A 26,369-nucleotide genomic window follows, 5' to 3' on the forward strand; every position below is an offset into this window, starting at 1 on the left:
ACATTAAACCATGGGTTGTGTGTAGGATTGTACTGATGGATTTAACACATGAAGTCATGCTTCAGATAAAATGGAAGATTGTTATTTAAAACTAATGAGTTTAACACGTCATAAACAGACTATACACAAAATGGCCGACCCCATTTGTCACCACTAACACAGTTTTCTTAAAGGCATTTAGTAACTGGATAGAGCAATACACAAAAACACATATTTATGGAAAACAGCTACTTATTTATTTGGGCGACGTTTCGAAGAGTATTCTCTTAAGTTATTAGCTTGATAAGGTTGACAGAATACTCTTCGAAACGTCGCCCAAATAAATAAGTAGTTGTTTTTCAATAAGTATGTGTTTTTGTTTATGAAACTTAAAGTTACCGATCCAAAGAGAGAGAGAGAGAGAGAGAGAAATGGGGTTTAACGTCCACTCGACACAAACTAGGTCATTTCGGGACTAGCTAACATATGGTTTAATCTTATTTACATAATTCGCTTGCGCGTAGGGGTCTTTAGCAGTGGGAGGAAACCCACGAGGTTGGACAGGCGACCCTACTCCTTGTCACGTACAACCGGGGATTCGAATCCACGCCAGTCGACTCAATGGCAGACTTTATGATACAGCGCGCGCACGCTAACCATTCAGCCATCCACCCCCCCCCCCCGATCCAAAGAAGTGACGCATAATATATGTCCGCGTAAATGCTATTTCCATAGATCAACTATAATACCAAACAATATGTTTTTTGTATTAAATAAAGGGAAGAACGTCCTACTAGACTATTTCATGGCCTAAGGCCGTAAATGGAAAGATTGCAAAATCATATTCTTAATATACAGGAAGAAGTTTCGGATTTCCTACGTCTTGTCTGCGATATCATGTTAGTGGAAGTAGATATTAATTAAAGAACCAAATTTATCATCATCATCATCATCATCATCTTCATCAAATTTAAAGTACGTATATGATATGTTATGGTGCAATTTCTGCTTTTATTTATGTATTAACTGGTCAGATGGTTTGGAATTGTCAATTGTCCGATTTTGTTCCCATTTTGACTATAATATTCTCCATTACTTCACCAACCGGTCTACTAAAGATGGGTACACGCCACACAACGTGCTACGAAATACATTTTGCCAGGAAAACGGCGTTTCGCATACTCTTCGTCGAATTCGAATTGTAAAGGTTCCCTCTACGTGTACGCCAACTTGTAAAGACTAGATGCCTGTTTTCTGCCAGGGCCTTAGTCCTGCCATGGACCTTATAATACATTATACTATGGTCCTGCAAATAGTTGCTTGGTGACACCACGCTGGTAAGTCCAGGGGCAATTTGTCTCCAAATATCGTAGAAATTTACCATGGGTTGGGTCTAAAACGTTCGGATTTTCATGGAAAGGTTAGCGCGTGCGCGTTGTATCATTAGGTTTGTCATTGAGTCAACTGGCGTGGTTTCGATTCACTGGTTGTACGTGACAAGGAGTAGGTTCTCCTGTGCAGTCTCGTGGGGTTTCTCCGGATCCTCGGGTTTCCTCCCACTGTTAAAGACCCCTACGCGCAAGCGAATTAGTGAAATAAAAAGAATTGAACCATATGTTAGTACCGAATTGACCTAGTTTGTATCGAGTGGACGTTAAACTCTCTCTCTCTCTCTCTCTCTCGCTCTCTCTCTCTCATCGACGCTAGCTTTTCGTCATTTGAATTTTTCGTACTAGTTTTTCACGGCTTAATCCATATTTAATTAAGAACGCAAAACCATTATAACAACAGTAGATAATCTCTCGGCATGGATTAAGTATTTTCATGGTTTATAGATGCATTATCTAAGATTTAGATGGACTTAATACCTAACAAACAATATATATAACATATATACACAAAAAAACCTAGACCTGAATTAGACAGGTTTAGCTTTTACATAATGCAGCTTTAACTTCTTTTTCACTATATATAGAACATTCTTTCAATATTTTATAGAAATATACAAAACAAACTAATATATTTCTAAGCATTTATCCATAACTTTTTATATCGTCTACAGATGATTAAAAAGGTTGATAAATGTTTAACTCTTTGTATCTCTGTATATAATATTGAACGGAATGGAATCATGTTTAGACTGATATTCAACTTTTAACAAATTTTAGTTTGCAAGAGAAATGAAATGGGGTTTAACGTACGTTCTACTGTACTGCTTCGACTGGGCTAATGAAGAAGGGCATACGCCATACAGTGTGCTATGAGGGAAATTTTGTCCGGACAGCGACGCTGTGACCTACTCTTATATCGATTTCCATGTCAAGGGATCTTTTACGTGCACGCCAATGTGTACACGTGGCCTCGGTTTTTCGTCCCATCCGAAGGACTAGACTGCTGTCATTGTCAGGCCCTCCATCCTGCGCCACTGACAAGGGGGAACCACTTTCTCGGTCAACACCGGGAGCGAACCCGCTACCTCCAGGCTAGCGAGCCACCGTCTTACTCACTTAGCCACTGTGACTCCAGTTTACAAGAGATTACAAATTCTTCAAATGAGGGAGAGAAGGGGTGGGGGTAAGTTCCGCTCGACATAAACTAGGTCACTTCGGGATTAAAATACGGTTCAATTTTATTTCAATAATTCACTTGCGCGTAGGGGTCTTTAGCAATGGGAGGAAACTCCTTCAAAGGACGACCAGGGGCCTTATTCAAGAAAGTTTAAATTCAACCAGGAGTTAAAATCTATGCTATGATTTTAGTTCTAAGCCAATGAACCGTCGGTATTCTTAAAATATGTTGGTTTAAATTTTCTTGAATATGGCTCCGAGACTTTAGATAAGTCGTGTCCCGTTAATAATAAGCCATATACAAATATAAATAAAAATCTTGAATACATACCCGTGTGTCCTGAGAGAGTGTCCTGCTTCCAAAACAGCTGTCCTTGTCGTCCTCAATATCCACAAGAAACAAAGAATGTCGTTTTACTAAGTCCTATCTAATGGTGAATACACCCGAAGACACCTGAACACACGATCAGGTAAGAGATAAGATAATTCACCAATCTATATTTATCTGAGAGAGTGAGAGCGGTAAAATATAGGAATGGTTGTTAAACAACCTGCAAATTTCTGAGAATAAAATCAGGAATAAACTGCCAGTCAACACCAACACACGGTCTTCACATATAATTGATGTTTATAAAAGTTATGTATTACGAAATACTTTCCCGTTGAAATAACACCCAACGAAATGTAGACAAACTTCGAGGATTAGACGATGTTGTTATTTTGTCTTTATCTGAGAATGAAAGATGGAATTGTGAGGTCCGACAACACCAACACGTGGAATATCTTTCAGTCCTTAATTTATGCGAGAAAGTTAAGAATCGCGTCAAGCTTCCGCGTTCACACGATCTTCTATCAATAGCGTGGATAATCTGAAATTTTCGTAATTTATGTAGTGTTATTATTTTAACCACTAAGAAATATGTTACCCGCCTTCTTCGATTCCCGTGGAGATAGTACGCAGTGTGAATGAGAGATAATCAACAGATTACGAATATAATTCACAGTTCAGAATGGCTCCAATTTCAGTCTATGATAAACCCATTACAGGTTAAAATATCTGCAAAAAATATATGGTTTCAGTTGACGATCTGATGTCACCAAGTCTTCACTTTTAAACTTTATACGACTTTTAAAAGGGCAGCAATAGGGAAACAGAGTTCCTTTAAATACAAAAAAATACAGTTTGTTGTTCACAAATAGCCCAGGATATTATCTCCTGTTCTCCCCAGGTATCTCCTCCGTTATCTCCAATTCCACCACGTTATCTCCAGTTTCTGTAAGGTGCGTATTTAAACAGATCAATTTAAGAAACAACTGTAATTTGTTTGAACTATCCGGCAGCACACTGTCTGGTGCTTTTAAATATATCAGTATTCCACGATTCCTGTAAACCAATATCAACTAGAGTTCGCTAAGTTCTGTTATTTTCTGATGATTTAAGCGATCTGTTGTTAGTTTTTTTGTAACACTGTTAGTGGCTGTAACAAATAGTTTATCAATATCGTCTATACATTCTGCTGTGTAAAAGTTTGATAAACGACGTGGTTGTATACAGGCCAGAACTATTCACATCAATATCTTTTACTTATCCCCTTCTGTGTTGTTGACTTGATTCTTCCACTCAGTCAGCCAGTGTCTCATTATTACTGCTAACACGACTTATATACATATACATCATCAACTCTCTTCTACAACAAACATAGAATTCTGTTTAAAAAAAACATAAACAGAATTCTGCAATAATAATTCGGTTAAAATTGAAACACGGAACTAAGATAAACACAGAATTCTGCAAAAACTCGGTTCCATTTCAAACACGGATCGCAGTTTAAAACAAATACACACTTTTGCTGTATTTTAATATGTCTATAGATATTAAAATATCTATAGAAATGAAATGAAATGGAGTTTAACGTCCTACTGCCAAGAGATCTTTTACGTGCTCGCCAATGTGTACATGGGACCTCGGTTTTTCGTACCACCCGAACGACTAGACAACTGTCCTTGTCAGGCCCTCCATCCTGCATCACTGACAAGGGGAAACCACGCCGGAAAATCTGAATGAACTTTCTCGACCAATGCAGGGATCGAAAAAATATCTATAGACATATCGTCGTGTTTCTGGAGAACCGACGAATCTGATATATATTTAAGTATTGAGAATTATGAGTTTGAAATTTGCTAATAATACTAATAATGCTAATATACTAATAATTAACTCGGTTCCACTTGAAACACGGGACTCGGTAATAAAGGTATGAAAATGAAAAGAAATTCCGCACACTAGCTGTGTTTATGAGTGTCTTACATCTTGCCATTCCTATAACAAAATACCGCAGCAATTATATCAAACTCGTATATACGACAGGGCTGGGGTAATCGTAATGGGTAATGGTAATGGAATGTAATCATTACATTTTTTAAGTAATGGTCATGTAATGAGTAATGGAAGATTTCAAAAGTAATGAGTAATGGAAATGTAATTAATTACATTCCAAAAATCATGTAATGGTCAATTACATTTCAATTACTTTTCAATTACATTTTATGGCATATATAAATATTTCCAATATGACAAGCCCCAAATTTTATAGCACCAAAGAAGTAATGAAGTGTATCTGACACAAATCCAATTCATTATAATTCTAAAAAAAAGATTTAAATCAGTTTTAAAAAAATATAAGAAAAATAAGAAGGCATTAAACATTTTCTTTTATTACTTTTTATGTAGGAACCTTTTTTAGACATGTAACCTAAGAAGTGGATTTCTTAGGAGAAAACCCACGAGGTTGGACAGGCGACCTTACTCCTTGTCACGCGTTACCGGGGAATCGTTCAGAGAGAGAGAGAGGGAGACTAACATAATTACGGTCATTTTCATTTTAATGTGCAACTCGGAGGGGGTGAATTTTGCCCAGATAGCGACAAATTCCAACTACCTAGGGTTCTTTAGCGTGCACGCCAATGTTTACACGGGTCGCCCTAGAATTTTTGTCCCACCGAAGTCCTGGTTAGAGCACAAAATAGGTCATTTTAGGACTAACATAAGCATTCTCTTGCGTATAAAGGTCTAGAGGATTCAAGTAAATCGATGAACCTTCAACGAGGATTAATCAAGCGATGATAGTCCTTATCAAGTTATTCCCAAAATGGCCTAGTTAGTGTCGAGTGATCCATTTCTCTCTCTCTCTTCTCATCAAGAACAAGCGTGGGATCATCTGAACACCCGACATCTGAACATATGATCATATCATAAAGCGCCCTGTTTCCAACCCGGTGTCAACAAAGAAAGTTACTTGGGATATTTCAGTTTGTTCCCCTTGTCAATCTTTCCTTGGCGGAGGGCCTGTCTTGTCCATCGAAAGAGACAAAAGAGTAAGTGGGCAAAATGTCTGTCAAAGCAAGATTTTTTTCATAGCAAAACAATTATCTTATAGACATTGCCCGTTTTCATTATCCGGGATGGTGCATACAAATAGGACGTTAAACCCCCATTTCATTTCTAAAAGCGCCCATATGTCTTTGCTTCGATACTTCCTACGGGTATTTCGATAATCGATTCGATGCTAAAAGATAATATACTGATATATATATATAGATAGCTGGATAAATTCCATATCTGTTATACAATCGTTCTCTCGAGCAGCTAATGGTACTGTTAACCGATTGTCTTATCTTTTTATAAAATATATTTAAGTGTCATTATGTAAGAGCTCAACCTGTTCTCTCGAGCAGCTAATGGTACTTTTAACCGATTGTTTTATCTTCTTATCAAATATATTTAATTAAAGTGACATTATGTAGGAGCTAAACCTATCTATTGTAAGTCCCTTTTCTGGCTTAAAATGTTTTATAAATTATTATTTAAACATTACATAATCAACTCTCTAGACCATAGGATGGTTTAGATATTAGGTGGATTCAAGATAAAATGGACACCATTTACCGAGACTTCGAATTAAGGAATGAAAATTGTTATATAATATTAAGCAGCTGTGGTATATAACTGTGAGTTGAAGATACAATTAGTCTAGCTAATGTATGTAAATGGTCGAGTTAGATAATCATGTATAGTGAGTGGTCAAGTAAGTTATCACACATCCATTGTTATGTAGTCTGTCATATGCTTATCACGGATAATCTAATTTCATTTTAGATAACTTCAATGAACTGAATTAGTATAAAATGGCTTGGGTATATGACATAAAGGAGACGAGCTTGGGTTGCTCACTAGGGGAGCTGGGAGGCTCAACACAGAACGAGGATTAATGGAGGCAGGCGTGAACCAGGACGATGGTCGACATGACTACAGTGTTATGTTCCCGTGTCCTTTAGTGGGTGTTAGAAGTTTAGATGCACTAATTATTAATGTTTGTTCCTCAATCTAATTAAAATATAGATATATATTTCGTTTCGTTTTTTATACTTTCGATGGCCTACACTACATGTAGTAAAGACAAGTAAAAACGAAATTTTGAACTATAAAAAACGAAACGAAATTGGATCTGTGTTTTGTTCCTGTACTGTTAAAATAAAGAAGTCAAATCAACAGTCATCGTTATCAATAGATCTTTGATCCTATGTATCGATGGGCTAGAGAGTGGATTATTGACCCTTTGTGTGAATAAATGTCTGAATATAATTTTGATTGTTCAGGAGATAAGAAAGACCTGCAATAGGCAGATTTAGCTCTTGCATAACGTATTTTAATAATAAAAATTCAAGATATAAGCTGGTAGACCGCGTCTCAGGTTCGCTTCCAGTGGCGGTCGAGAACGTGTCGCGGGACTTTTCTGCGTCGTTTTCCCTTGTGTAGGATGGAGGGCCTGACAAAGAGCAATGTCTCATCCTTCTGATTAACCAAGCAAATCGAGTTTCCATGTACACAATTCAAAAAACGGAGTAGGTCATAGTGCGGTCGTCCGGGAAATTTCCCCCATAGCACACTGTATGGCGTATGTCCGTTTACATGTGCCCAAAAGGACTTTAAACCCCATTTCATTTTATAAGCTGGTAGCAGTTGTTTTGGCCAAGAGACAATAAGAACTTTTATAATACAAGACCATTAACCCGTCCAATAAACTATCTGTAATCCCGAAGACACAACACCATCCGTTTTCATGAGAATCAATAAAGAGTTCAACATGAGAAACATATACAAACTGTAAAAAAACAAACCTGGCCACCTCGAAAATTCTTCTTCTGTTTAAACACATTCAAAAACGAGGCAGGCCCCAGCCGTTTAAAGCAGGAAACAATTAGTAATTTAGAATTGAAGATGTAGAGTTGTTAACCCTGACGCTATTGAAGTTGGAAATAAAACTGTCACAACTTCGCCTATTTTACGGCTGGTTAAAAATGGTTCAGATATTTTACATGTCAGATTTTACACGTGGTGCGACGGAAATCGGTTTACCAGGCAGTGTTCGGTAGAAGCTAATAAACTGTTGCCCAGCAGTGTTCCTAGTCTGAAGGTCGGGGGTTCGCTCCCGGTGTTGGCAACGAAAGTTCATTGGGATTTACGACGCAGTTTGCACTTGTCAGTGGTGCGGGGACGGAGGGACTGACAAGGGCAGCTGTCTAGTCGTTCGGATGGGACGAAAAACACATTGTCGTGTACGTAAAAGATCCCTCGGTGTAGTTGGAATTTGATATTAGATTAGGCCATAGCGCCGCTGTTCGGGCAAAATTTCCCTCATAGCACACTGTATGGCGTATGCTCGTCTTCATTAGCCCAGTCGGAGCAAAACATTAGGACGTTAAACCCCATTTCATTTCATTTCCATAAGTAAGTGTTCTAGTTTATTGCTTTATCCAGTTACTACATGCCTCTAAAGGATTAATACCATTAAGTCTGTTTCTATATTAAACACGACCTAGATGTATGTATGTTTTCTATGTAAAACTAATGACAGAGTCTGAGTATAAGTTAGTTAAGTTATTTCAACTTGATATTAACATGTGTTTTACTCATTACCAATATCTTGTACACATGTACAAACATGGCGGTCTAGAATACTTGATTTATTACTCTGTGTTCTTTTTGCCGGCACTTTCGATTACAAAATTTATAAAAGTAAAATGAAAACTAAAATAAGACTCCAGACAATATTCGGATGAATAAAATAACTATATTTATTCTTTATTTTGTTATTTTACGTGCGCGAGAGGGGATTAACGTCCACTCGACACAAACTAGGTCATTTCGGGACTAAGATATGGTTCATTTGTATTTCAATTGCACGTGACTAGGTTCTTTAGCAGTGGAAGGAAACCGGACAGGCGAGGTTGGACAGGCGACCCTACTCCATGTCACGTGCAACCGGGGGAATCGAAACCACGCCAGTTGACTTAATGTCAATAACAGACCTTATAATAGAACGCACACGCGCTAACCATTCGCACCCCCCCCCCCCCGGTGCATGAAACGCCAAAATCAAGATCTCACCGTAATAGACCGTTTCGATGGCTAATTCCTCAACTAGAACGCCTGTTATATAACAACTCTTCCAGAAGACAAGTAATGCGAAATTTTGAACAATAAAAAACGAAACGAAATATATAGGATCTGTGTTTTATAATCAGATTGGTATCTGGCCCATGTTTCATTTCAAGCGAACCACCCTCATAACACTGTTATCCTCCCTTTCACGAATATTCTTCAAAAACCTGACCAAACCCCTTCGATTCTGCAACAAAAATCGCCAAGCAAAAGTGGGAACGGAAGGGTGAGTGAAAGGGTATAAATAACTTTTGCGCTAGCTTCATAACCACCATAAGAATTAATGGTGCCCTGTCCTCATATACGTCCATACTTCCTTGTTTTAATATTGTTAATGTCATTATCGTTGAGTTCATCTGATGCCCAGAAGACAAATGGTTAATTTGGTTAATTTGCTCAATATTCACGCCCCACTTATTTTAATGAATTTCTGCTTATCTCATGTATAATTAACTAAAGAGATTTCAGACCTTACCTGTATATGTCATTAGTTTAGATTTTGAAGAGAGAGAGAGAGGGGTGGGGGGTATTTTAATACATGCGTAGAAATATGTGACCCTTAGAAAACCCGTGAGGTTAAACAGGCATTCCTAGTCATTGTCACGTACAAGTTATAATCAAGGAGGCGCCCCCCTCCCCTCTCCAACCTGACAAGAATAGCTGAAAACAGTGTTATTACATGATACTCTATCGATATAGGATCCATTGAAACACAGGAATAAAATGGAGTTTAACACCCTTTCTGTTATGGACTAATGAAAACGGGCATTCGCCATACAGTGTGCTATGAGGGAAATTGTGCTCGGACAGCGACGCTATGGCCTAGAATTATATCGAATTCATACTGCCGAGGGATCTTTTACGTGTACTCCAATGTGTCTTCCGTCCTTGTCAGGCCCTCCGTCCTGCACCACTGACAAGGAGAAACCACGCCGGAAAATGCCGATACCTTTCTCGGTCAACCCCGAGAGCGAACAGGGATGAAATGAAATGACATTTAACGGCAAAAGCCACACTAATGTAGACGGCCTAGAACACGGTAAAATGGCCATAAAATTTCTTAAACCTACTTTAAATTTACGTAGAAAAATAAAATATCACGGGTTGACATATACATGGGCGTACCACCTGAGGGGGTGGGGCAGGGCGGACAACTGTGCTTCTTAGTTTGGACAAATCAGTTGATTAACATTACACGGACGGTGAAGGCAAACAGATTAACAATTTATTAATGATAGTAAATTAATGAAGGGTTAATGGTCAGCGAATATTCCAGATAAACGACCTTATTAAATTTTGGGAGGTTGGGTGGCCGAATGTTTTAATGTGTGCGCTTTAGATCACAAGGTCTGTCATTGAGTCAGTCGACATGGTTTCCATTCCCAGTTTGATTCCCAGTTTGTGCGTGACAAGGAGTAAGCTTGAAATGAACTTGAACCATGTTTTAATCTCGAAATGACCTATATTGTCGAATCTTTCGGACCATTGCTTCAGGAATATGCGTATCGTCGATTCTGTATATAATTACGAGGAATTCCCCACCCGTGCGCCCATGGACATACGTACGCCAACGAATATTGTTATATTCTAACTTCGGCTGTTTAAATTGAATGTTTAAATCCGGGGCATTTAAAGATGGTTCCCATTTCGCACCCACTAATCTCTAACTGTGATGGCCTCGTGTAATCCCAATCCATTTGAACTATCGCATGTTAAAGTAGCTAAATCTCTAACTCAATATCATCCAAAGTCTTCCACATTCAAAACACGAATTATTTGTCAATTTAAATCAACATTGATGTTGTGATCTTACCGGGAAAGATTGGCTTCTGATATTCAATATTTAAGACAAAATAAACATTTTACCATTGGTACACGAATCGTGTACCATAATCCGTTTCAGCGCCATTTGTAACAATTGACAAGAAAGAACGAGGCTAAACATATTCCACAAGTCATGTCAAATGGGGACGCCATATTTTATCTGAAGAGCATGCGCAATAGACTAGAATAACGGGTATTTCGCCGAACATAACGGATTTGAAATTAGAGTAAAAACAGAAAAGATTGAATGTAAATTAGTCTATACATTCAGATTACATTAATATATGCGTTGCAGCCCATTTGTGTCAATTTCTAGATTCCAAATACGTGTAGTAGGGATTTAGCTCCTTTAATATACCAACTATATATCCACTCCGCTTTGGTAAATAAATTTAACCGACATTATATAAAAATCTGATTGTAATCAGCCACATTAAACTACGTACAATAAAAACAACAGAATAAGTCTTGTAGGTCTTTAAGATCTCCAATACTAAATCCCACTGACATCACTCAGACTTGAAATTGAGAGTAGTTTAACATTCTATACAGACTGGGCTAATGAAGACATACGCTATACAGTGTACTATAGGGGGAATTGTGCCCGGACAGCGGCGCTGTGGCCTACTCTTATTTCGAAGTCCAACTGTCAAAGAGTTCTTTTACGTTCAAGCCAATGTTTACACGCGACCTCGTGTTTTTGCCCCACCCGAAGGACTAGACAATGTTCCTTGTCAGCCCCCACCCCCTCCGCCAGGCAGGAACTACACTGGACAATCTCGAGGAACTTTCTCTACCAAGATGGAGAGCGAACCCGAGACTTCCTGGTTACCATTCTGCACATAGAGAACTACCTACTTCGAGAATAGTTCTCTGCCCTAAATGGCGGCAATATCCAAAACTTAGTATACTATTTTGTTTGGTGGTTCTACTCCATTTCATATCTGCCATACACACAAGACTAAATAAACCTTTTCAATGTTATTAAATTTAAGCGAAATAAATATTTCTCAATATTATCGAAATATACTTAGAGGTTTCGACTAAAATCGTCGATTTAGGAATTAAAATGTCGGTCAACTAGTTTAGTGTCTGTTCTCAAGAGGAGATAATTGTAGATAGACAGTATAAGTTTAGTATGCCTGGTTACCAGTCTAGCGTCTTACTGAGTCTCCGTAGCTCCCTCTATATTGAGAAATATAACCTGGGCTCCTAACCTGGGCTAATGAAGACGGGCATACGCCATACAGTGTGCTATAAGGGAAATTTTGCCCGGGCAGCGGCGCTACGGCTTACTCTTATATCGAATTCCAACTGCCAAGGTATCTTTAACGTGCACGCCAATGTGTACACGGGACCTCGGTTTTTCGTCCCATCCGAACGACTAGACAGGTGTTCTTGTCAGGCCCTCCATCCTGCATCACTGACAAGGGGAAACCACGCCGGATAATCTGTATATTGAGAGTGGTCCTAAAGAAAATCATGTATGTTTGTATTTTGTCAATGTTTGTCTTCACAACCGGAGAATGAAAAGGCCTTTTTTTGTCTACCCAAAACATGAATCTTTTGAGAGCGCGCCAAGGGTACACGGGACGGCAATGTTTCGTACTATCCGAACAACTATATGCTGATTCTGCCCGGCCTTCCGTCTATCAACACTGACCAACATAATATAGTGCAATTTCATTTCAATAATTCGCTTGCTCTTTAGACGCTTGAGGAAAAGGTGACAGGTCTTATGATCTAAAGCGCAAGCTTTAGACCATTCGACAACCCCACCCCCTTACGGCCCCCAGGCTTTGCCAAAACGCCTTTTTATTTATATCGAGTCGACTGGGTCGAATCTGACACCAGAAACACGATTAGAAAATACTGGTTTTTACAGATTCGTCGTTGATATATTAGAAATTAACACGACAATTTAGGTATAGAAAAAATACGTCAGCGTTTAATCTATATAATCTGAGCCTCAAGTCAAAGACAACAGCAATAAATCATACCGTTAGGACAGGATAATCGAAACAATAGACTCGATTATCTTTACAAGGATTTCTGAAGCCATGATAATCGCGTTTAGGTCTGCATTTTTAGAGCAATTCTTGGCCATAATATGGGAAAAGCTAGGAGATTAACTGTGGCGAGTATTTTATTCTAATTTTAACTTTTATATAACGATCCAGACGTGTATTTATAAATAGATGATTCGTTGATTTAAACAATTAATTGGTTCTGTAAAGAAAGGGGTTGGTGAACAGGCGTTATATCACGTCACCCGCTCTCTTGAGTGAATCAATGTGTATACATGAATGTTTCCGCCTATTCTTCTTCATATTTCGTTGGTCTGTATTCGTGGCGTGGTTTCGATATCCTGCTTGTACGTGACAATGAGTAGGTCGCGTGTCCAACCTCGTAGGTTTTCTCTGTGTCCTCCATTTTTATCCCACTGCTACAGGCCCTTTAGCGCAAGCGAATTATTGAAATAAAATTGAACCATATGTTAGTACCAGAATGACCTGGTTTGTGTCGAGTGGACCTTAAACCCTATTTCTCTCTCTCTTCTTCATATTCCAAATGTCTGGAGGTCGGGTGTTCGATCCCTGCATTGGCCAAGAAAGTTCATCCAAAATTTCCGGCGTGGTTCCCCCTTGTCAGTGATGCAGGACGGGGGCCCTGACAAGGACAGCTGTCTAGTCATTCGGATGGGAGAAAAACCGGGGTCCCGTGTACACATTGGCATGCACGTAAAAGATCTTTTGACAGTTGGAATTCGATATAAAAGTAGGCCGTAGTGCCGCTGTCCGGTAAAATTTCCTTCATTAGCCCAGTTCGGAGCAAAACTGTAGGACGTTAAACCCCATTTCATTCACATTTTTGTTCCGTGGGCTACTTTCCATACCAAATATGCCATACTGTTATTGGAATTAACTGCGATAAAAATACTTTCGTGGTAATGTATCTTTAATAAATTAACTCCTGAATCCTTGAGAATAGTGGCGACATGTCAACGGAACAAAACCAATAAAATTCTGATTAATGACAGGAATAACACAAGTTTGGTCATTTCTATATGAAAATAGAATTTAATCTTGTAACTTGAAGCTTTAAAATTAAATAATGTTCGTGATAAAATTACATAAAAAAAAATTCAAGACTTTGAATAATATGATCTTTAAAGATAATATAGTTAGCCTGCTGATTGAGAAAGACGATGGATCGATAACATAGAAGTCCCGCAAATGATCCGGGCGTTTTTCCTCCTTGTCAGTGGTGCAGGATGAAGGGTCTGGAAAGGGATAGTCGTTTGGATGGGAAGAAAAACTGAGGTCCCGTGTTTGCATTACCGTGCACGTAAAAAGATCATTGATAAGATGCTCATTTTCATTAGTCCATCCGGGGGTTGGATGACCGAATGGTTAGCGCGTGCGCGTTGTACCATAAGGTCTGTCATTGAGTCAAATGCCGTGGTTTCGATTCCCCAGTTGTACGTGACAAGGAGTAGGGTCGCCTGTCCAACCTCGTGGGTTTTCTCCTGGTCCTCTGCCAATATATGTACGATCGACATGAAACTTGACATGCTTGTTCCTTGGTCAATTGCGCATCGACTGGCAGATTTTGTTTTGCCGTCACAATTCTTACATGGCGGTGAAGATGTTAATTCTAGACTCTCGATCAAACGGGTGTTTCTGCTGTCACTGATGTTCAACTAAATTCGTGATTTCCATAGAGACTTTATAACCCACTCTAAAGGACATCCTGTTCATAGAAATGTTTCTATGATCCTGCTAGCCCGTACGTCACGGCGTGGTTCCGGCTCTTTTATAGAATGCTCCAAAACCAAAGATAGGGCTCTGGATTGTTCTAACCTACTCGCTCCCACGTCACACCGTTTTGTGGCTTCTTCCCACACAATGGCACAATTTTAATTTAGCATAGATCAAAATTAGAAAAGAGGTGTCGTTGGAGACTTTAGTACCGTTTTCTCCCCACACTGCACACGTAACAATGAGATAGTGTAACAACAAAACATATACTTATGGAAATCAGCGAGAGAAAGTTTGCCCAGGCAGTGGCACTATGGCCTACTATTATATCCAAGTCCAACTGTCAAGGTATCTTTTACGTGCGCGCCAATGTATACAAAGGACCCCGATTTTTAGTCCCATCCAAACGACTAAACAGCTGTCCCCGTCAGGCCCTCCGTCCTGCATCAATGACCTTTCTTGGTCAATTTAGGGATCGAACACGCGACCTCCAGGCTAGCGAGCCAGCATCTTACCCACTTAGCCACCGTGGCTCCTCAGCTGCTAGCAGATATCGGAGATGTGCCAGTATCCTCTATTAGTTGTTTTCCATAAGTATGTGTTTCGTTATTATCATATTTCGGTGTCAAATAAATCAGGAATTATGTTGAGTAATAGGAATAACAATGGGGTAAAGCATTTACCTTAGCTGTCTGTAAATCTCCAAAGTTGTTTCGGATTAGCCAAAGTTGTTCAAGATTAGTCAAAGTTGTTCCAGATTAGCCAAACTGGTGCTACACTAAATTTATAAGGCAAATCCCGATAATATGCTGGAGAATAAAACTGCTTAATTTTGTGGTAAAATCCCTTAAAATCCTCTACCTAAGGGCCGAGCCACTAACCCATTATTTGTGATAAGTTTTCAAACAACTTACATCCGTCAGTCTTCATCTGGAAATGGAGACCGGTGTCCCAAGTTGTATTATATGGTGTCTGGATAAAACCAGACTTTTATTTTATAAAAAATAATGTGTAGGCGAAATTAACCTTTCGTTATCGAGGATAGCACGTGAGTCATGCACTGTATGGACCTCTAAATAGATTATCAGATCACCCAACGAAAGAATTGACCCGAAATCTTAAATAAGTTACGTGTCCGGATAAGCATTTTTTGACATTCACGTCCAAAACTACTCAACATTTTGAGCTGAAATTTTGAAACAAGGTACATACACAATTCCTCCATATTTTGGCGCTTTAATTTCATACGTACTCGGATTTTTATTGTTGAGGCTCAGTTCAAATCGGGATAGTCCCTTTAAAATATGAATACAATGAAGTTCGGCTTAAACATACATTATGCAAGAGCTAAACCTGCTTATTGCAGTTCTTTCTTTAGGTCTCAAATGTTATCTAAATTATTAATTAAACATTAATTAACTTATCCAGACCATAATCAACTTTCGATGTCATTACTAGCCTGCGATGTTTATTGGGTTGGGTTCCGATTTGCTGTTCGACTTCCATTCATGATTTAATCATGAAATGGATAATCGAGACTATGTTTTTTTTTTTATCGTACCGCCTTTAGTAATGCTGATCGAGGCTAGGCCGAAAATTCAATCGCTAAAATCTCGGTTCAGAGTGGATCAATTTGACAGACATTATTAGCAAATTCCCTTTATATTATCTAGTTTTTAACTATTATAGTGAGAACTGTCAGCTCTTTATATAATCTCCCATAATGTATCTTGAACTACCAACTCGCGAAAACGACCATATTTTAAAAGAACAAATTTGTTCCTCCTATAGTCCTTGTTCCATTACGAATTACGACGTGTGAAGCCAGTCCAGTTAATTTCATTGTATTTCCCACTCGCGAAAACGACCAAAGATTATTCTTCATAAATACATATAAAGTTGTTTTTTAGACATAAATCCATCCAATTATGTGTCTTATATACCCATATCGTCAATTATTCGAAATAGTAACAATCCACTTTTGGAACACCCCGTTCCACATTTTATTGTATGAAGTATCGAAGTGGTTACAACAAGTAGTGAGATTCTACACCACAAAAGTCGATTAGTTTAGACCGCAGCATGTTACATTATTAAACCCGGAAATTTCTCATTTCCGTCCCTAGTACACCGATGATCGCACATTCCAATAGTACAATACAACTTGACTATCTCCAAGTCATTGTTGATCCAAATTTCATTCACATTAAATAGTTATTCACATCTAACGGCCTACTTAAAAACTCGAAATGAATAATAAACTTACAACCCAAAAACCGCAAAAACATGGGATTTGGCATGAAGAAGACGTGGTTGCTTATAGAAATTGAGAATATACGCCACCTCTTCAATTCAATATTGGTAAACACGAGTTACTGGAAACATTGAAATGGTAAACTGTGAAACTTTGAGTTATCCAAAAAACTTAGTGGTCGCGAATTGACATAATATTGACTTTGTTCTTCAATCTCATATCCGCACCTAGATCTTTTATATAAATTCTATTACTTTAGACAAAACTTTGCACCCAACAAAAGATACTATATCACAACAATGAATTAGAATCTGTAAAGGTTTTGATTATACCACAATGGTTAATGCTTTTTTTAAAAACAAAATTAATAGTCATTTGTTCATCTCTTATAAATAAAACATCTTTAGACAATATGTCTCACACATTGACCCAATAATAGACTGAAAATCACAACAATACAGTATCAACCTTGACAATTTTGATAACACCAAGAAACTTAACATCAATATATAAAAACGACGTGTCACGTTTAGCCTCGGGTCTTTACTACAACTCAATCAAAATAAACTAGGCCACCGGGATTTAATCTCTGCCTCAGTGGGTATTAGGTAAGATTAGATAAATAGCTGACAGTTCTCGCTAAAATAGTTAAAAAGTAGATAATGAAAAGAGAATATGATGAAAATATCAGTCAAATAACTTTAGCCTCGATTGTCATTACTACCGTTGTTACGATAAAAAAAAATCAAAGTCTCGATTACCCATTTTTACGGTAACCGCATCGACCACAAAACGTATTTAAATCTACTTATATCGCAGCCATCCAATATGTCTGTCTGTCTGACTGTCGTCTCTCTCTCTCTCTCATCCTCTCGCCCTCTCTCTCTCTCCCTCTGTCTGACTGTCTCTCTCCCAATGAATATACAATAGGTCAATACCATATTATGTGCAGATACTATTAATGTTCGAACGTTAATGGTGCATAGTCTTCAAGGATTTGGCGCCATGCCAGATTTAAGCGAAAGACGAATGGGACTAACATATGGTTAGAGATATTTAGCAATTGGGCGTGGGTGGGGGGGGGGGGGCTCGGAGAAAATTCAGATCTATGTAGATCACCGAATGCTGTTTCATTTCACTTATAAGAGCACAGTTATAGCTTTAGTCGTGGAATGAATGCTTAAACACGCCTCCAGTTTGATTGTTTGATTGTGTTTCTCTCACATACATACTATTACCTTTGTTCCTATTATCTGTAACAGTATGGAGACAATTCCAGACAAGTCGCTTGGTTTATGGCTTAAAATCTGAATACTAGTCACCAGCAATCCATTTATTTGAATTGAGTTGTGGTTTTGAATTTAGATCGAATTATATATCCGTAATTAATTGATTGAGTGGATTGATCACTGTGTTGACCGAGAAAGTTCCCCCGGGATTTGCCAGAGTGGTTTCCCCTTGTCAGCGATGCATGAACAGGGTTTAGCGAAAATCCGAGGCCCCGTGTATTTAAAGAACCCAAGACAGTTGGCAATGACCAGCTAGATCTACACTCCATACTAATTCAGTCTTGGCGAGATCATATCCTTGATGGTAACGCGGGACAAACTGCTTACGCTCGCCATCATTCCTATGATCTCCTATGCATTACTAGCAAATGAAATGAAATGGGGTTTAACGTCCTACTGTTCTGTTCCGAACTGGGCTAATGAAGTGGGCATACGCCATACAGTGTGCTGTGGGGGGAATTTTGCCCGGGCGGCGGCGGTACGGCCTACTCTTATATCGAATTCCAACTGCCAAGGGATCTTTTACGTGCACGCCAATGTGTACATGGGACCTCGGTTTTTTGTCCCATCCGAACGACTAGACAGCTGTTCTTGTCAGGCCCTCCGCCCTGCATCACTGACAAGGGGAAACCACGCCGGAAAATATGGATGTACTTTCTCGGCCAATGCAGGGATCGAACACCCGACCTCCAAGCTAGCAAGCCAGCGTCTTACCCACTTAGCTACCGTGGCCCCCGAATTATATCTTTACCAAAAGAAAACAGAATCAAATAGGCCTCCTAATCGATCTCGCCTCTCCTACCTATGCTAGACTAAGCCTATTATTTGTCTCCCCTGGAAAGTTTCTCGTGAAAAACTTATCTGCGATATCACCCAAGGTAGAATCGACCGTTAAGCCTTAAGAACGCACGAACACGTCGGCAATGTTTCACTCCCATCTAGCTTTGTAGATGTTTCGTTCGAGGCTAAATACTTTTAAACAATTTAAAAATTCTACCACTTTTTCTTTTTATGTTTTAATTTATTATAATTAACAGAAACATCTCATAGGCAAGGATTTTGGCACATGCGCGCTACCTGCTCAGCGGGTTCTTGTAACAGATATAATGAACACCAGGTAGGGTTCCGACATTAAAGTCAAATTTCCCATCAGATGAATTAAACCCAGAGTACTTTAAGTATAAGCAAAGCGATAGATATAGTCTGGTTTTTCAGGTATGTTAATTACAATCTGAACTATTTAAAGAACTGTGAGTTGCAAGTTATCCTAGCACGTTATGTTATTAAATTATTTCCTCCTGCTAAAATTGTACTAAAATTTTTAGATAAGTGAGCGATTTTACATAGGCTAATCCACTTCCCCAATCCCATTCAGACAACCTGAATAAAAATATTGTTTATAAAAAAAAATCACCCACTAAAGATAAAACAGAGGTTTTCGGGACTAACATATTGTGTCGTTACCTTATTAACATATTATTAAGATTTTCTAGCCGGGGAACAATCTGATTAAAATACTGATCTATATTTCATTTCGTTTCTTTATACTTTCGATGGCCTACACTACATGAAGATCTGACAAGTTATTGCGATAGGTCACGTCAGAGGTCATACGAGCGGCTTTGACCCAATGACGTCAGATATTTGATTAACCAATCATCATTGATGTTACTAGTGGATTACCCACAGTTCTGTGAGAAACATGCCTAAAGATCGCCGTAATAGACCGTTTCATTGGCTAATCCCTCACACCATTCAGAACAACTCTTCCAGATCCTAGTGTAGTAAAGACAAGTAAAACGAAATTTTGAACTATAAAAACGAAACGAAATATTACCTGTGTTTTAATCAGATTGGCCGGGGAGGTACTGGCAAAAAGAAGCGTCTAGTCGTTCGGATAGGGCCAAAAACCAGATCACCCATATATACCCTGGTTAGCATGTTAAAGATGATAAAGATCATCTGACGGACCGCCGTTGGCCAGTCATAAGGTCTGTCATTGAGTCAACTGGCATGGTTTCGATTCCCCATTTGTACGTGACCCCTACGCGCAAACGAATTATTGAAATAAAATTGAACAATGTGTTAGTCCCGAAATGACCTAGTTTGTGTCGAGTGGACGTTAAACCCCATTTCTCTCTCCTCTTGCAAAATGTCAGACTGTAATCGAATTTACCTCAACTCAATTCTAAGGTTGATTTCGTCTTGAATTTGTAGAAAACGCTTTATCTACTATGTTTGGGTTTAATTTGAGTTTATGATGTCTTTCGTCTTGATTTGTATAAAACGCTTTATCTACTGTGTGTGAGTTTAATTTGAGTTCAATTGTTATCTATGAGAGATCTACGTGCATGATGTCATTCAAGTGATGACATTTCTATGATGATTCAGTTTCTATTTACCTTTTATTCATCGACATTGTTTGAATTAAATAATGATATAAGTACGAGAAGATAAGTAAATATATACAATATAATACTCTGGTGTTTACTCTACATCAAAGAAACTTTGTAACATGACGATTATTGACGTACACTTCACTATAAGACGGCCATTGTCAAACAGGACCGTAGCTAGCTCAGAGCAACAAGGGGGGCGGAAAGTGTTCTCAGGGGTGCTGTAAAATTGACGGACAATGTATATCTATTTACGGGCCTGTTGTCAGATTTGATGGCCTTGCCTTGAAATTAAATGAAATGAAATGGGGTTTAACGTCCTACTCTTCTGCTCCGAGCTGAGCTAATGAAGACAGGCATACGCCATACAGTGTGCTATGAGGGAAATTTAGCCCGGATAGCGGTACTACGGCCTACTCTTATATCGAATTCCAACTGTCAAGGGATCTTTTACGTGCACGCCAATGTGTACATGGGACCTCGGGTTTTGGTCCCATCGAATGACTAGACAGCTGTTCTTGTCAGGCTTACGTTATCAAATGTGACACCGAAGCAGATACCTCTTGATCTCTTTTTGTCGGACATTTTGTCCCACTAAGAACTGGAAGCAGCGAACATAACGCGGAATTGCCGATTTCAAGTCGGATTACGAACAGATTCCTTACTATAACAATGTTATATGTACATAACGGTGGTTTACGGAATTAGCTGAATAAATAATATCAAAGTAGGCTGAAAGTCTCATTTCGTCATCGGTCCAAAATTGGTTTAATTCCTTTGTCTTGGGCTAACAGAAATAATAGGTCTATTTTAAATGCGATTGAGTCCAAGACATGTCTAGCGTTAGTGTTTTGAATTTGTTTCTTAATTAAATGTTCAGTAACCAATCTGAGTACATATTAGCGTGGATTAAGTTATTTGATATATACTCTTCAAAAAAAAGTAGGGGATATTGAAATGCAAATACCTATACCGGTTGCGATATGATAAATAGTCATAGACATTTGACATGCTTTGAGAGTATGTTCACGGATGAAGAACTTCAAGGGTTGATGAAAACTGCCGCGTGCTGGTTTATCTATCCTATCCATGTTTGCTTTCCTATCGGTTCTTGCATATAATTTACGGATTAGCGTAGCTTTGCTTTAGTGTGTTACGTCAACCGACAACACTGTAAGAATTGGGCGTGGCACTGCAAGAGGGGTGGGTCCGATTGCCCCAAATCGTGATTGGACGGTTGATTAGGAGCATGCTACGACGAATTGCTGAATGTCTGAGGATTGGTGGAGCAATTACACATTATTACGACAAAAATCTAAAACGTCCATTTTCACTTTTGACAGAGTATCTCCTTGCGAGTGAAATGGGGACGTCAGATAAGCCGCCCATGTGAACTGTTTATGTTCATGTGTAGGCAATTGGCCTGTTATTAACATACACTGGTTAACTCTAATAAACACAGAAGTGCATTTCCGCAGTTTTGTATTGTTTCTGAATATCCCCTACTTTTTTTGAAGAGTTTTGGCGAAAAATGCAAATGACGCATCGAGCCTTTAAGTATGGCAATTGGAAATATGATTAGATAAAGAGCGATCTTAGAATCTGTCCACGTAACGTAACCAGGATGTTAATTGTACATTGTAAGCGGTGAACACCAAAATCCTTGAAAAATATGCCCTTTAAGACGTGCTTTTGTGACGTCATGAAATCCTTGGTGTAGCTGGCATACAACAGGTGAATAATAAAATCATTTAATTGTCTGCTTCAACAAAAGAGAATAAAGGATGAAAGAGAATTGTAACAGGTAAAAACCAGGTTAATCTGTTTAAATAAACATCGGCACCTGGATACAATTGTTATTATTCAACTAGCAATTTATAGGTAAAATCCGCACCTTTTTTTACTTCTTTTATCAAGAAAGAGAAAGAGAGAGGGGGGAAAGAGATATGGGGGGGGGGGGGGTAACGTTCACTCGACACAAACTAGGTCATTTCGGGACTAACACATGGTTCAATTGTATTGCAATAATTCGCTTGCACGGAGGACCCGGAGAAAACCCACGAGGTTGGACAGGCGACCCTACTCCTTGTCACGTACAACCGGGAGATCAAAACCACGCCAGTTGACTCAATGACAGACCTTATGATAGAGCGCGCAAGTACTAACCATTTAGCCACTCAACCCCCCCAACTGGGGTGGGTATACGTGGTCCAATGCGGTCATTATAATATTGGCGTGGTTTCCACTTGTACATGGCAAGGAAAGGCGTCGCTGGTCGAACTTCGTGGGTTTTATCCAGGTCCTCCGGTTTCCCCCCTCTGCTAAAAATCCCTACGCACACACATATTATTGAATTAAAGTGTACAATGTTCGTCATGAAATGACTATTCCGACTTATAGTAATAAACTAGGGTGGTTTTAAATCCGTTCTTTGGGCCCTCCTATCTTGTCAGTGACGTAGGAAATAGGGCCTGAAAAATACAGCTGTCAAGTCTTTGGATGGGACGAAAAACCGAGGTCCCTTGTACACATTGGCGTGCACGTAAAAGATCCCTTGACAGTTGGAATTCGAAATAAGAGTAGGCCGTAGTGCCGCTGTTCGGGCAAAATTTAAATCATAGCACAATGTATGGCGTATGTCCGTCTTCATTAGCCCAGTATAGGAGCAGAACAGTCGGACGCTAAACCCCATTTCATTTTCATTTTCTTTCGTTTTTATATTCCGTAATTTATATTTTACTTATCATCTGACATGTAGTGTTCTAAGTTCTACTTTTCTTCACCAACATGCAGGACTAATGAGGACTGGACATGCAACATAAAGTATCAATTATTTGTTCTCTTTGATGTCTGATAGAAGCCATTGGGGGCCACGGTGGTTCAGTGAGTACGAATTTGGCTATCCAACCTGAATGTCCTCTGTTCGATCCATGTGTTGACCGAGAGAGTTCATAGGGATTTTCCGGCGTGGTTCCGCCGTGTCTGTGGTGAAGGACAGGGAGGGGGGGGGGCTAATAAGTGACAACGTATAGTATTTCGGTTGGAACGAAAAACCGAGGTCCGGTGTACACAATGGCGTGCACGTAAAAGATGCCTTGAAAGTTTGAATTCGATATAAATGAAATGAAACGAAATGGGGTTTAACTTCCTACTGTTCTGCTCCGACTGGGATAATGAAGACGGGCATACGCCATACAGAGTACTATGAGGGGAATTTTGCCCGCCAATGTACACACGGGGCCCCGGTTTTTCGTCCCACCCGAACGACTAGACAACCTTCCTGCACCACTGACAAGGCGAAACCACGTCGGAAAATCCCGATGAACTTTTTCAGCCAGGCTAGCGAGGCTAACGAGCCAGCGTCTTACCCACCTAGCCACCGTTATAAGAATAGGCAGTAATGCCGCTCTCCGGGCAAAGGTTCCCTCATAGCACACTGTATGGCCTAAGCCCGTCTTCATTGGGCCAGTCGGTACAGAACAGTAGGACGTTAAACCCCATTTCATTTATAAGCCATTGTGATTGGGTAAAAACAATTTTCACAAAGAAACCAATGATGGCAAAAACCAAAGCATGGTGTAATTTTAATAAACGGCATGTCCTATAAGCAAGGGTGGCTCGGTGACTCACCAATGAAGAGGTAAAGGGTTCTTTCTCGGTGAGGGTTGGATGGTCGAATGGTTAGCACATTCGCTGTATCATAAGGCCTGTCATTGAGTCAACTGGTGTGGTTTCGAATCCCCGGTTGTACGTGACAAGGAGTAGGGTCGCCTGTCCAACCTCGTGGGTTTTCTCCTGGTCCTCCGGTTTCCCCCCATTGCTAAAGACCCCTACGCGCAAGCGGATTATTGAAATAAAAAATTAACCATATGTTAGTCCCAAAATAACCTAATTTGTGTCGAGTGGACGTTAAACCCCATTTCTCTCGCTTTCTCTTTCTCGGTATTGGACGCGAATATTCCACCCGTTGTTTTAGCCTGGGTTTCCTTTGTCAGTGGTGCATGAAAAATGACGTTCTTCATTGGATTGGGAACGAAAAGCGAGATAAGAGTAGAAGGGTAGTCCGTAGCGCCGTTGCCTAGGCAAAATATCATTAAACGGAATTCATTTTGTTTATATTTCGAATTCAGAATAATAGGATTAAAATCTCAGGGTGCCAATAAATATCCGTTTCATTTATTTTACGTCGGCATGGCGGGGATAAAGTTATAACCCTATGTATTGTAGTGTATTCTGTGGTCGTGGAATGGGGCCCCAAAATTGTCTTGTCTGGCACACAAAAATGCTCTCGGCGGCCATGCATCTACCTGTCTACATGCCATACAAAACTGACTCTGGCGCCATACAGTGTGCTATGAGGAAAATTTTGCCCAGACAGCGGCACTACGGCCTACTCTTCTATCGAATTCCAACTGTCAAGGGATCTTTTACGTGCACGCCAATGTGTTCACAGGGCCTCGGTTTTTTGTACCATCCGAACGACTAGACAGCTGTCCTGCATCACTGACAAGCGAGAACCACGCCGGAAAATCTGGATGGACTTTCTCGGCCAATGCAGGGATCGAACACCCGACCTTCACGCTAGCGAGCCAGCGTCTCACCCACTAAGCCACCGTGATTCCCCGCTTGACAACAGACAATAAGCTAGTTGACCGACATTTTAAGTCTTAAATCGACGATTGAAGTCGAAACCTTAAAAATATTTCGAGAATTTATTCTGTTTCCATTTAAGTAAACCGAAAGGGAATAATTGGTCTTTGTGCGTATGACAGATGTGAAACAGTATAAATTTTGGATATGGCGGCTATTTAGTGCAGAGATCTATTCTCAAAGTAGAGTATATAGTTCTCTGTGTGTGTGTAGAATACCTGTATTCGTCACCTGTATAATCTTATGTCTAGATATACCTGACATGTACCTGATTATATCCTTATCTATCAATAATAGATTAGAAATATTTAAACAACATCTTGATTGAAGTGAAATGACGACCTAACACGAATAGAAACAATTAGTATATTTCCTTACTTAGTAAAATTTTAATTAAGCTAATTCTCCCAACTGGAAGACTTTAGTTCATTTGGGTTCAATATCTTCATCTAGTAATTCAGGGATCCACGGTGGCTAAGTGGGTAAGACTCTGGCTCGCTAAACTGGAGGTCGGGTGTTCGATCCCTGTATTGCCTGAGAAAGTTCATCGGGAATCTCCGGCGTGGTTCCCCCTTGTCAGTGTTGCAGGACGGAGGGCCCGACAAGGACAGCTGTCTAGTCCTTCGGATGAGACGAAAAACCGAGGTCCCGTGTACATATTGGAATGCACGTAAAAGATCCCCAGGCAGTTGGAATTCGATATAAGAGTAGGCGATAGCACATTGTATGGCGTATATCCGTCTTCATTAGCCCAGTAGGAGCAGAACAGTAGGACGTCAAATCCCATTTCATTTCATTTCTAATAATTTAATTTCGTAAAAATTACTCTCAAACTCGAGAAACCTTAGTGTAACTTAGTAAAACATTTTATTTTATAGACACTGCATAACCCTAACCTGTAGCCACAGTGGCCTTGTGAGTGTGACGATGAATATCTAGCCAGGTGACACAGGTTCGAATCCTAGTGTTGACTGAGAAAGTTACTCCAGAATTTCAGGTGGGGTTTCCACTTACACCATGACTGTGTATAGCTTTAGACAAAAATTGTATTGTTTTATGACTTGCAGGACTTTATAGTCCATTTTCAACATTATTTATACGTCTTCCGTTATTCTATGAAACACAGCCTGGGCGTCCGCAAGGCCAC

The 26,369-nt window shown here is 39.5% G+C and overlaps 1 protein-coding gene across 1 annotated transcript in view; it reads right to left on the reverse strand.

Moving 5' to 3' along the window:
• LOC126815856 (carboxypeptidase B) overlaps positions 1 to 7,876 on the reverse strand; it is a 43,453-nt gene extending 35,577 nt beyond the window's left edge. The window contains exons 1-2 of the mRNA XM_050541851.2: positions 7,725 to 7,876; positions 2,878 to 4,234 (exon numbers count right to left, since the gene is read on the reverse strand). The gene's annotated coding sequence lies outside the window, so the exon portion shown is untranslated. The remainder of the gene's footprint in view (positions 1 to 2,877; positions 4,235 to 7,724) is intronic.
• Between the last annotated feature and the right edge of the window lie 18,493 nt (positions 7,877 to 26,369).

The sequence above is a fragment of the Patella vulgata genome, chromosome 3 (genome assembly GCF_932274485.2).
Source record: "Patella vulgata chromosome 3, xgPatVulg1.2, whole genome shotgun sequence".
In the NCBI taxonomy this organism is placed as follows: domain Eukaryota; kingdom Metazoa; phylum Mollusca; class Gastropoda; family Patellidae; genus Patella; species Patella vulgata.